This window comes from Panulirus ornatus, chromosome 28 (genome assembly GCF_036320965.1).
Source record: "Panulirus ornatus isolate Po-2019 chromosome 28, ASM3632096v1, whole genome shotgun sequence".
NCBI classification, from domain to species: domain Eukaryota; kingdom Metazoa; phylum Arthropoda; class Malacostraca; order Decapoda; family Palinuridae; genus Panulirus; species Panulirus ornatus.
Window position 1 is genome coordinate 1,000,162 of NC_092251.1, and position 12,015 is coordinate 1,012,176.

General features: G+C 41.3%; 1 protein-coding gene across 2 annotated transcripts in view; it reads left to right on the plus strand.

The window, feature by feature from the left end:
* LOC139757755 (ribosomal protein S6 kinase beta-1-like) overlaps positions 1–12,015 on the plus strand; it is an 87,763-nt gene that overhangs the window by 10,201 nt on the left and 65,547 nt on the right. Inside the window, exon 3 of one of the 2 annotated variants that reach the window (XM_071678525.1) lies at positions 1,612–1,778. The exons of the other annotated variant lie outside the window; for it this stretch is intronic. The gene's annotated coding sequence lies outside the window, so the exon portion shown is untranslated. The remainder of the gene's footprint in view (positions 1–1,611; positions 1,779–12,015) is intronic. 2 annotated transcript variants of the gene reach the window in all.

Genomic DNA, 12,015 nt, shown 5'->3' on the forward strand with positions numbered 1-12,015 from the left:
GGATCATAGGGTGGGGGAGGGGGCGAAAATTCTGGGAGCCTTGAAGAATGTGTGGAAGTCGAGAACATTATCTCGGAAAGCAAAAATGGGTATGTTTGAAGGAATAGTGGTTCCAACAATGTTGTATGGTTGCGAGGCGTGGGCTATGGATAGAGTTGTGCGCAGGAGGATGGATGTGCTGGAAATGAGATGTTTGAGGACAATGTGTGGTGTGAGGTGGTTTGATCGAGTGAGTAACGTAAGGGTAAGAGAGATGTGTGGAAATAAAAAGAGTGTGGTTGAGAGAGCAGAAGAGGGTGTTTTGAAATGGTTTGGGCACATGGAGAGAATGAGTGAGGAAAGATTGACCAAGAGGATATATGTGTCGGAGGTGGAGGGAACGAGGAGAAGAGGGAGACCAAATTGGAGGTGGAAAGTTGGAGTGTTAATTGACAGGCGTGCGAAAGAGAGACTTTTGGATGTTAATGTGCTGAGAGGTGCAACTGGAGGGATGTCTGATCATTATCTTGTGGAGGCTAAGGTGAAGATTAGTATGGGTTTTCAGAAAAGAGGAGTGAATGTTGGGGTGAAGAAGGTGGTGAGAGTAAGTGAGCTTGGGAAGGAGACCTGTGTGGGGAAGTACCAGGAGAGACTGTGTACAGAATATATATATATATATATATATATATATATATATAAAAAAAGAAAAAAAAAATATTTTTTTTTTTATTATACTTTGTCGCTGTCTCCCGCGTTTGCGAGGTAGTGCAAGGAAACAGACGAAAGAAATGGCCCAACCCCGCCCCATACACATGTATATACATACGTCCACACACGCAAATATACATACCTACACAGCTTTCCATGGTTTACCCCAGACGCTTCACATGCCCTGATTCAATCCACTGACAGCACGTCAACCCCGGTATACCACAAGCTCTCTCATCCCCAACAGACTTCATACTTGCCCCTCTTTCCAAAACTCTTGCATATATATATATATATATATATATATATATATATATATATATATATATATATATATATATATATATATATATATATTGCCTTTCCCCAACGTACATCCGAGTTCCATTCTGATCAACTAGTCGAATCACAAAATGGACGTAATTCAGATGTATGCCAGATTGTCGTGTAGAATTTGTATACCTTTACAGCATTCTTTTATCCTACTCAATTTCTATCGTGATTATCTCGTTTTTTATCATCCAATTTTATTTTATGATTTTCTAGTTTCTTTTTACCTTTTATTTGAGATACTGTAGATAATTTTACTATTATTATTATTATTATTATTATTATTATTGTTATACTTGATTGCTGTTCCCCATGACAGTGAGGTAGTGTCAGGTAAAAGACAAAGAAAGGTCCATTCACTCATATACACACATATATACATATATGCCCATACACATACATAAACATATCACCATGTACATACTCATGCTCGCTTTTGATCATATTTCATGATTTATATTTTTTATGTTATGCAAGTTCTGTCGTGATTACCTCATTTTTAATTAACCAATTTTTTAATTGACATTTTTTTTAAAATCACAATGGTGTATAGGAAAAAAGATTCTTTGGTTGATTTATTTACCTTTTCGGCAGCTCCTTCGTCAGCACTTGCTGCTTCACCTGTGACTCAAACATTGTGCAAGCTATATCTTCTTTTAAATCTATTGAACCAACCATGACTTGCAGTGAAGTTATTGATGTAATCCTCTCCTGCTCGCTCCTTCAAAGTCTCAAAAAGACTTCCAGCCTTCGACTGAATTGTTAGTAAGATTAGTGGTACACATTTTTGAATTTGATCTTCCATCCACAGCATTAACAAGTTTTTCATTTTGTGGATGGGCCCATGTCGTTGCTTTGTTATCATCGTACACTTCATACGTGCTAAACCTTTCACTGTTTCACGTATTTTTTCTTCCTCCTTTAAAATTGTGGAGACCGTTGAATAGGACAACTATAGATCATGTGCAATCACATTAACTTTTTGTCGTCTTTCGTATTGAGGGATTACCTTCATTTTCATTTCCAAATCACGTGTCTTTCTTGTCTTCTTGCCAGATCTGTCAACATGTGATGGGTTTTTCTTCTTGCTTGTCATCTTCTTTGGGTTTTGATACAAAAATGGCTTAATCCATGAGGAAAATTTGTTAGATTCGTTTGAATAATGCATGCTTTTTAATGGTAACAGAGAGATGCTGTGATGTACACAATGCTGGGATATTGTCTACCGGTCAGTATCATATGCACACAGCTGTTAGCACTGGTAGATTTATGACCAAGCATAATTTTTATATTTACATTTTTTTTATAGTGTTTCCAACAATGTTGTATGGTTGCGAGGCGTGGGTTATGGATAGAGTTGTGTACAGGAGGGTGGATGTGCTGGAAATGAGATGTTTGAGGACAATATGTGGTGTGAGGTGGTTTGATCGAGTAAGTAATAATAGGGTAAGAGAGATGTGTGGAAATAAAAAGAGTGTGGTTGAGAGAGCAGAAGAGGGTGTTTTGAAATGGATTGGTCACATGGAGAGAATGAGTGAGGAAAGATTGACAAAGAGGATATATGTGTCAGAGGTGGAGGGAACGAGAAGTGGGAGACCAAATTGGAGGTGTAACGATGGAGTGAAAAAGATTTTGAGTGATCGGGGCCTGAACATGCAGGAGGGTGAAAGGCGTGCAAGGAATAGAGTGAATTGGAACGATGTGGTATATCGGTGTCGATGTGCTGTCAATGGATTGAACCAGGTCATGTGAAGCATCTGGGTTAAACCATGTAAAGTTCTGTGGGTCCTGGATGTGGAAAGGGAGCTGTGGTTTTGGTGCATTATTACATGACAGCTAGAGACTGAGTGTGAACGAATGTGGCCTTTGTTGTCATTTCCAAGCGCTACCTCGCACACATGAGGGGGGAGGAGGTTGTTATTTCATGTGTGGCGGGGTGGTGATGGGAATGAAGAAAGGCAGACAGTATGAATTATGTACATGTGTATATATGTATATGTCTGTGTGAGTATATATATGTATACGTTGAGATGTATAGGTATGTATATTTGCGTGTGTGGATGTGTATGTATATACATGTGTATGTGGGTGGGTTGGGCCATTCTTTCATCTGTTTCCTTGTGCTACCTCGCTAACGCGGGAGACAGCGACAAAGCAAAATTAATAAAATAAATAAATATTTTTTATTTATATTTTTTCCGGTCGTTTGTATGGATGGTCATAAGTTACATAGGTTGTAAGTAGGGAGGATCTTGTATATACCTTACTGACGCAGGGGGTGGCAATGCTGTTTCCTGTAGGGTGAGTTGCTGCCAGGATTGAATGAAAGTAAGCAAGTATGAATATGTACATGTGCATATATGTATATGTCTGTGTATATATATATATATATATATATATATATATATATATATATATATATATATATATATATATATATATATTTTTTTTTTTTTTTTTTTTTTTATACTTTGTCGCTGTCTCCCGCGTTTGCGAGGTAGCGCAAGGAAACAGACGAAAGAAATGGCCCAACCCCCCCCATACACATGTACATACACACGTCCACACACGGAAATATACATACCTACACAGCTTTCCATGGTTTACCCCGGACGCTTCACATGCCTTGATTCAATCCACTGACAGCACGTCAACCCCTGTATACCACATCGCTCCAATTCACTCTATTCCTTGCCCTCCTTTCACCCTCCTGCATGTTCAGGCCCCGATCACACAAAATCCTTTTCACTCCATCTTTCCACCTCCAATTTGGTCTCCCTCTTCTCCTCGTTCCCTCCACCTCCGACACATATATCCTCTTGGTCAATCTTTCCTCACTCATTCTCTCCATGTGCCCAAACCATTTCAAAACACCCTCTTCTGCTCTCTCAACCACGCTCTTTTTATTTCCACACATCTCTCTTACCCTTACGTTACTTACTCGATCAAACCACCTCACACCACACATTGTCCTCAGACATCTCATTTCCAGCACATCCATCCTCCTGCGCACAACTCTATCCATAGCCCACGCCTCGCAACCATACAACATTGTTGGAACCACTATTCCTTCAAACATACCCATTTTTGCTTTCCGGGATAATGTTCTCGACTTCCACACATTTTTCAAGGCTCCCAAAATTTTCGCCCCCTCCCCTACCCTATGATCCACTTCCGCTTCCATGGTTCCATCCGCTGACAGATCCACTCCCAGATATCTAAAACACTTCACTTCCTCCAGTTTTTCACCATTCAAACTCACCTCCCAATTGACTTGACCCTCAACCCTACTGTACCTAATAACCTTGCTCTTATTCACATTTACTCTTAACTTTCTTCTTCCACACACTTTACCAAACTCCGTCACCAGCTTCTGCAGTTTCTCACATGAATCCGCCACCAGCGCTGTATCATCAGCGAACAACAACTGACTCACTTCCCAAGCTCTCTCATCCCCAACAGACTTCATACTTGCCCCTCTTTCCAAGACTCTTGCATTTACCTCCCTAACAACCCCATCCATAAACAAATTAAACAACCATGGAGACATCACACACCCCTGCCGCAAACCTACATTCACTGAGAACCAATCACTTTCCTCTCTTCCTACACGTACACATGCCTTACATCCTCGATAAAAACTTTTCACTGCTTCTAACAACTTTCCTCCCACACCATATATTCTTAATACCTTCCACAGAGCATCTCTATCAACTCTATCATATGCCTTCTCCAGATCCATAAATGCTACATACAAATCCATTTGCTTTTCTAAGTATTTCTCACATACATTCTTCAAAGCAAACACCTGATCTTTTAGGGAGAATAAAAAGATGTTCTGGAAGGAGGTAAATAGGGTGCGTAAGACAAGGGAGCGAATGGGAACTTCAGTGAAGGGCGTAAATGGGGAGGTGATAACAAGTAGTGGTGATGTGAGAAGGAGATGGAATGAGTATTTTGAAGGTTTGTTGAATGTGTCTGATGACAGAGTGGCAGATATAGGGTGTTTGGGTCGAGGTGGTGTGCAAAGTGAGAGGGTTAGGGAAAATGATTTGGTAAACAGAGAAGAGGTAGTAAAAGCTTTGCGGAAGATGAAAGCCGGCAAGGCAGCAGGTTTGGATGGTATTGCAGTGGAATTTATTAAAAAAGGGGGTGACTGTATTGTTGACTGGTTGGTAAGGTTATTTAATGTATGTATGACTCATGGTGAGGTGCCTGAGGATTGGCGGAATGCGTGCATAGTGCCATTGTACAAAGGCAAAGGGGATAAGAGTGAGTGCTCAAATTACAGAGGTATAAGTTTGTTGAGTATTCCTGGTAAATTATATGGGAGGGTATTGATTGAGAGGGTGAAGGCATGTACAGAGCATCAGATTGGGGAAGAGCAGTGTGGTTTCAGAAGTGGTAGAGGATATATATATATATATATATATATATATATATATATATATATATATTATCCCTGGGGATAGGGGAGAAAGAATACTTCCCACGTATTCCCTGCGTGTCGTAGAAGGCAACTAAAAGGGAAGGGAGCGGGGGGCTGGAAATCCTTCCCTCTCATTTTTTTTTATTTTTCCAAAAGAAGGAACAGAGAAGGGGGCCAGGTGAGGATATTCCCTTAAAGGTCCAGTCCTCTGTTCTTAACGCTACCTCGCTAACGCGGGAAATGGCGAATGGTTTGAAAGAAAGAATATATATATATATATATATATATATATATATATATATATATATATATATATATATATATATATAGAAGAGGGTGTTTTGAAATGGTTTGGTCACATGGAGAGAATGATTCAGGAAAGATTGACCAAGAGAATATATGTCAGAGGTGGAGGGAACGAGGAGAAGTGGGAGACCAAATTGGAGGTGGAAAGATGGAGTGAAAAAGATTTTGAGTGATCGGGGCCTGAACATGCAGGAGGGTGAAAGGCGTGCAAGGAATAGAGTGAATTGGAGCGATGTGGTTTACCGGGGTTGACGTGCTGTCAGTGGATTGAATCAAGGCATGTGAAGCGTCTGGGGTAAACCATGGAAAGCTGTGTAGGTATGTATATTTGCATGTGTGGACGTGTATATGTACATGTGTATGGGGGGGTTGGGCCATTTCTTTCGTCTGTTTCCTTGCGCTACCTCGCAAACGCGGGAGACAGCGACAAAGTATAAAAAAAAGAAAAAAAATTACATTTTTGCTGTACGAGTTAGTATTCTCTCTTTCCACTCATTCTTCATCACTCCCAGGACCTTTGCCCTCTCTCCCACACTGTGACTCACTTCCTCTTCCATGGTTCCATTTGCTGCTAAGTCCACTCCCAGATATCTGAAACACTTCACTTTGTGTGATTTTTCTCTATTCAAACTTACATCCCAACTAACAAGTTAGTTGAAATATATATGTTTTGGCTTTAGGTGAAACAGAGCTCAAGGATAAAGGGGAAGAGTGGTTTAGGAATGTCTTGGGAGTAAAACCAGGGGTTGGTGAGAGGACAAGAGCAAAGGAATGAGTAGCACTCCTCCTGAAGCAGGAGGTGCGGAAGTATGTGATAGAGTGTAAGAAAGTAAAGTCTAAATTGATATGGGTAAAACTGAAAGTGGGTGGAGAGAGATGGGTAATTATTGGTGCCTATGCACCTGGTCATGAGAAGAAAGATCATGAGAGGCAAGTGTTTTGGGAGCAGCTAAGTGAGTGTGTTAGCAGCTTTGATGCACGAGACCAGAGTATAGTGATGGGTGATTTGAATGCAAAGGTGAGTAATGTGGCAGTTGAGGGTATAATTGGTGTACATAGGGTGTTCATTGTTGTAAATGGAAATGGTGAAGAGCTTGTAGATTTTTGTGCTGAAAAAGGACTGGTGACTGGAAATACCAGGTTTGAAAAGAGATATACATAAGTATATGTATGTGAGTAGGAGAGATGGCCAGAGGATGCTATTGGATTATGTGTTAACTGATAGACATGTAAAAGAGAGACTTTTGGATGTCAATGTGCTGAGAGGGGCAGCTAGAGGGATGTCTGATCACTATCTTGTGGAAGCACGGGGGAAGATTTGTGGGGGTTTTCAGAAAAGAAGAGAGAATGTTGGTGAGAAGAGATTGGTGAGAGTCAGTGAGACCTGTGTGAGGAAGTACCAGTAGAGATTGATTGCAGAATGGCAAAAAGTGAGAGCAAATGATGTAAGGGAAGTGGGGGAGGAATGGGATGTATGTAGGGAAGCAGTGATGGCTTGTGCAGTAGATGCATGTGACATGAGAAAGGTGGGAGGTGGGTAGATTAGAAAGGGTGGTGAGTGGTGGGATGAAGAAGTAAGATTGTTAGTGAAAGAGAAGAGAGAGGCATTTGGATTATTGTTGCAAGGAAGTAGTGCAAATGACTGGGAGATGTATAAAAGAAAGGTGCAAGAGATGAAAATGTGGGCAAATGAGAATTGGGGGTGAGATAGTATCATTAAATTTTAGGGAGAATAAAAAAATGTTTTGGAAGGAGGTAAATAAAGTATGTAAGACAAGAGAACAAATGGGAACATCAGTGAAGGGAGCAAATGATGAGGAATAACAAGTTGTGATGAGGTGAGAAGAAGATGGAGTGAGTATTTTGAAGGTTTGTTGGATGTGTTTGATGATAAAGTAGCTGATGTAGGGTGTTTTGGTCAGGGTGGTGTGCAAGGTGAGAGGGTTAGGGAGAATGTTTTGGTGGACAGAGAAGAGGTAGTGAAAGTTTTGTGGAAGATGAAATCCTGCAAGGTGGCGGGTTTGAATGGTATTGCAGTGGAATTTATTAGAAAAGGCTTTGAATGTGTTGTTGATTGGTTGGTAAGGATATTCATTGTATTTCTGGATCATGGTGAGGTGCCTGAGGATTGGCGGGATGCATGCATAGTGCCAATGGACAAAGGCAAAGGGGTTAAAGGTGAGTGTTCAAATTACAGGGGCATAAGTTTGTTGAGTATTCTTGGGAAATTATATGGAAGGGTAATGATTGAGAGGGTAAAGGCATGTACAGATCATCAGATTGAGAAGAGCAGTGTGGTTTCAGAAGTGGTAGAGGATGTGTGGATCAGGTGTTTGCTATGAAGAATGTATGTGAGAAATACTAAGAAAAACAAATGGATTTGCATGTAGCATTTATGGATCTGGAGAAGGCGTATAATAGGGTTGATAGAGATACTTTGTGGAAGATTTTAAGGTATATGGTGTGGCAGGTAAGTTGCTGGAAGCAGTGGAAAGTTTTTACCAAGGATTGTAAAGTTGATTGGTTCCCATTGAATGTTGGTTTGCGGCAGGGGTGCGTGATGTCTCCATGGTTTTTTGATGTGTTTATGGATGGGGTTGTTAGGGAGGTGAATGCAAGAGTTTTGGAGAGAGGGGCAAGTATGCAGTCTGTTGTGGATGAGAGGGTTTGGGAAGTGAGTCAGTTGTTCGCTGATGATACAGCGCTGGTGGCTGATTCGTTGATTGGGAGGTAAGTTTGAATGGAGAAAAGCTGGAGGAAGTGAAGTGTTTGAGATATCTGGGAGTGTATTTAGCAGCAGATGGAACTATGGAAGTAGAAGTGAGTCACAGGGTGGGGGAGGGGGCAAAGGTTCTGGGAAGGTTGAAGAATGTGTGGAAGGTGAGAACATTACCTCGGAAAGCAAAAATTGGTATGTTTGAAAGAGTAGTGGTTCCAACAATGTTATATGGTTGTGAGGCATGGGCTATAGATAGGTTTGTGCAGGGAAGGGTGGAAGTGTTGGAAATGAAATGTTTAAGGATGTTATGTGATGTGAGGTGGTTTGATCAAGTAAGTAATGAAAGGGTAAGGGAGATGTGTGGTAATAAAAAGAGTGTGGTTGAGAGAGCAGAAGAGGGTGTTTTGAAATGGTTTGGTCACATGGAGAGAATGAGTGAGGAAAGATTGACCAAGAGGATATATGTGTCAGAGGTGGAGGGAACGAGAAGTGAGAGACCAAATTGGAGGTGGAAAGATGGAGTGAAAAAGATTTTGAGTGATCAGGGCTGAACATGCAGGAGGGTGAAAGGCGTGCAAGGAATAGAGTGAATTGGAGCGATGTGGTTTACCGGGGTTGACGTGCTGTCAGTGGTTTGAATCAGTGTATGTGAAGCGTTGGGAAAGGGAGCTGTGGTTTTGGTGCATTATTACATGACAGCTAGAGACTGAGTGTGAACGAATGTGGCCTTTGTTGTCATTTCCAAGCGCTACCTCGCACACATGAGGGGGGAGGAGGGTGTTATTTCATGTGTGGGGGGGTGGTGATGGGAATGAAGAAAGGCAGACAGTATGAATTATGTACATGTGTATATATGTATATGTCTGTGTGAGTATATATATGTATACGTTGAGATGTATAGGTATGTATATTTGCGTGTGTGGATGTGTATGTATATACATGTGTAGTGGGTGGGTTGGGCCATTCTTTCATCTGTTTTCCTTGTGCTACCTCGCTAACGCGGGAGACAGCGACAAAGCAAAATTAATAAAATAAATAAATATTTTTTATTTATATTTTTTCCGGTCGTTTGTATGGATGGTCATAAGTTACATAGGTTGTAAGTAGGGAGGATCTTGTATATACCTTACTGACGCAGGGGGGTGGCAATGCTGTTTCCTGTAGGGTGAGTTGCTGCCAGGATTGAATGAAAGTAAGCAAGTATGAATATGTACATGTGCATATATGTATATGTCTGTGTATATATATATATATATATATATATATATATATATATATATATATATATATATATATATATATATATATTTTTTTTTTTTTTTTTTTTTTTATACTTTGTCGCTGTCTCCCGCGTTTGCGAGGTAGCGCAAGGAAACAGACGAAAGAAATGGCCCAACCCCCCCCATACACATGTACATACACACGTCCACACACGGAAATATACATACCTACACAGCTTTCCATGGTTTACCCCGGACGCTTCACATGCCTTGATTCAATCCACTGACAGCACGTCAACCCCTGTATACCACATCGCTCCAATTCACTCTATTCCTTGCCCTCCTTTCACCCTCCTGCATGTTCAGGCCCCGATCACACAAAATCCTTTTCACTCCATCTTTCCACCTCCAATTTGGTCTCCCTCTTCTCCTCGTTCCCTCCACCTCCGACACATATATCCTCTTGGTCAATCTTTCCTCACTCATTCTCTCCATGTGCCCAAACCATTTCAAAACACCCTCTTCTGCTCTCTCAACCACGCTCTTTTTATTTCCACACATCTCTCTTACCCTTACGTTACTTACTCGATCAAACCACCTCACACCACACATTGTCCTCAGACATCTCATTTCCAGCACATCCATCCTCCTGCGCACAACTCTATCCATAGCCCACGCCTCGCAACCATACAACATTGTTGGAACCACTATTCCTTCAAACATACCCATTTTTGCTTTCCGGATAATGTTCTCGACTTCCACACATTTTTCAAGGCTCCCAAAATTTTCGCCCCCTCCCCTACCCTATGATCCACTTCCGCTTCCATGGTTCCATCCGCTGACAGATCCACTCCCAGATATCTAAAACACTTCACTTCCTCCAGTTTTTCACCATTCAAACTCACCTCCCAATTGACTTGACCCTCAACCCTACTGTACCTAATAACCTTGCTCTTATTCACATTTACTCTTAACTTTCTTCTTCCACACACTTTACCAAACTCCGTCACCAGCTTCTGCAGTTTCTCACATGAATCCGCCACCAGCGCTGTATCATCAGCGAACAACAACTGACTCACTTCCCAAGCTCTCTCATCCCCAACAGACTTCATACTTGCCCCTCTTTCCAAGACTCTTGCATTTACCTCCCTAACAACCCCATCCATAAACAAATTAAACAACCATGGAGACATCACACACCCCTGCCGCAAACCTACATTCACTGAGAACCAATCACTTTCCTCTCTTCCTACACGTACACATGCCTTACATCCTCGATAAAAACTTTTCACTGCTTCTAACAACTTTCCTCCCACACCATATATTCTTAATACCTTCCACAGAGCATCTCTATCAACTCTATCATATGCCTTCTCCAGATCCATAAATGCTACATACAAATCCATTTGCTTTTCTAAGTATTTCTCACATACATTCTTCAAAGCAAACACCTGATCTTTTAGGGAGAATAAAAAGATGTTCTGGAAGGAGGTAAATAGGGTGCGTAAGACAAGGGAGCGAATGGGAACTTCAGTGAAGGGCGTAAATGGGGAGGTGATAACAAGTAGTGGTGATGTGAGAAGGAGATGGAATGAGTATTTTGAAGGTTTGTTGAATGTGTCTGATGACAGAGTGGCAGATATAGGGTGTTTGGGTCGAGGTGGTGTGCAAAGTGAGAGGGTTAGGGAAAATGATTTGGTAAACAGAGAAGAGGTAGTAAAAGCTTTGCGGAAGATGAAAGCCGGCAAGGCAGCAGGTTTGGATGGTATTGCAGTGGAATTTATTAAAAAAGGGGGTGACTGTATTGTTGACTGGTTGGTAAGGTTATTTAATGTATGTATGACTCATGGTGAGGTGCCTGAGGATTGGCGGAATGCGTGCATAGTGCCATTGTACAAAGGCAAAGGGGATAAGAGTGAGTGCTCAAATTACAGAGGTATAAGTTTGTTGAGTATTCCTGGTAAATTATATGGGAGGGTATTGATTGAGAGGGTGAAGGCATGTACAGAGCATCAGATTGGGGAAGAGCAGTGTGGTTTCAGAAGTGGTAGAGGATATATATATATATATATATATATATATATATATATATATATATATTATCCCTGGGGATAGGGGAGAAAGAATACTTCCCACGTATTCCCTGCGTGTCGTAGAAGGCAACTAAAAGGGAAGGGAGCGGGGGGCTGGAAATCCTTCCCTCTCATTTTTTTTTATTTTTCCAAAAGAAGGAACAGAGAAGGGGGCCAGGTGAGGATATTCCCTTAAAGGTCCAGTCCTCTGTTCTTAACGCTACCTCGCTAACGCGGGAAATGGCGAATGGT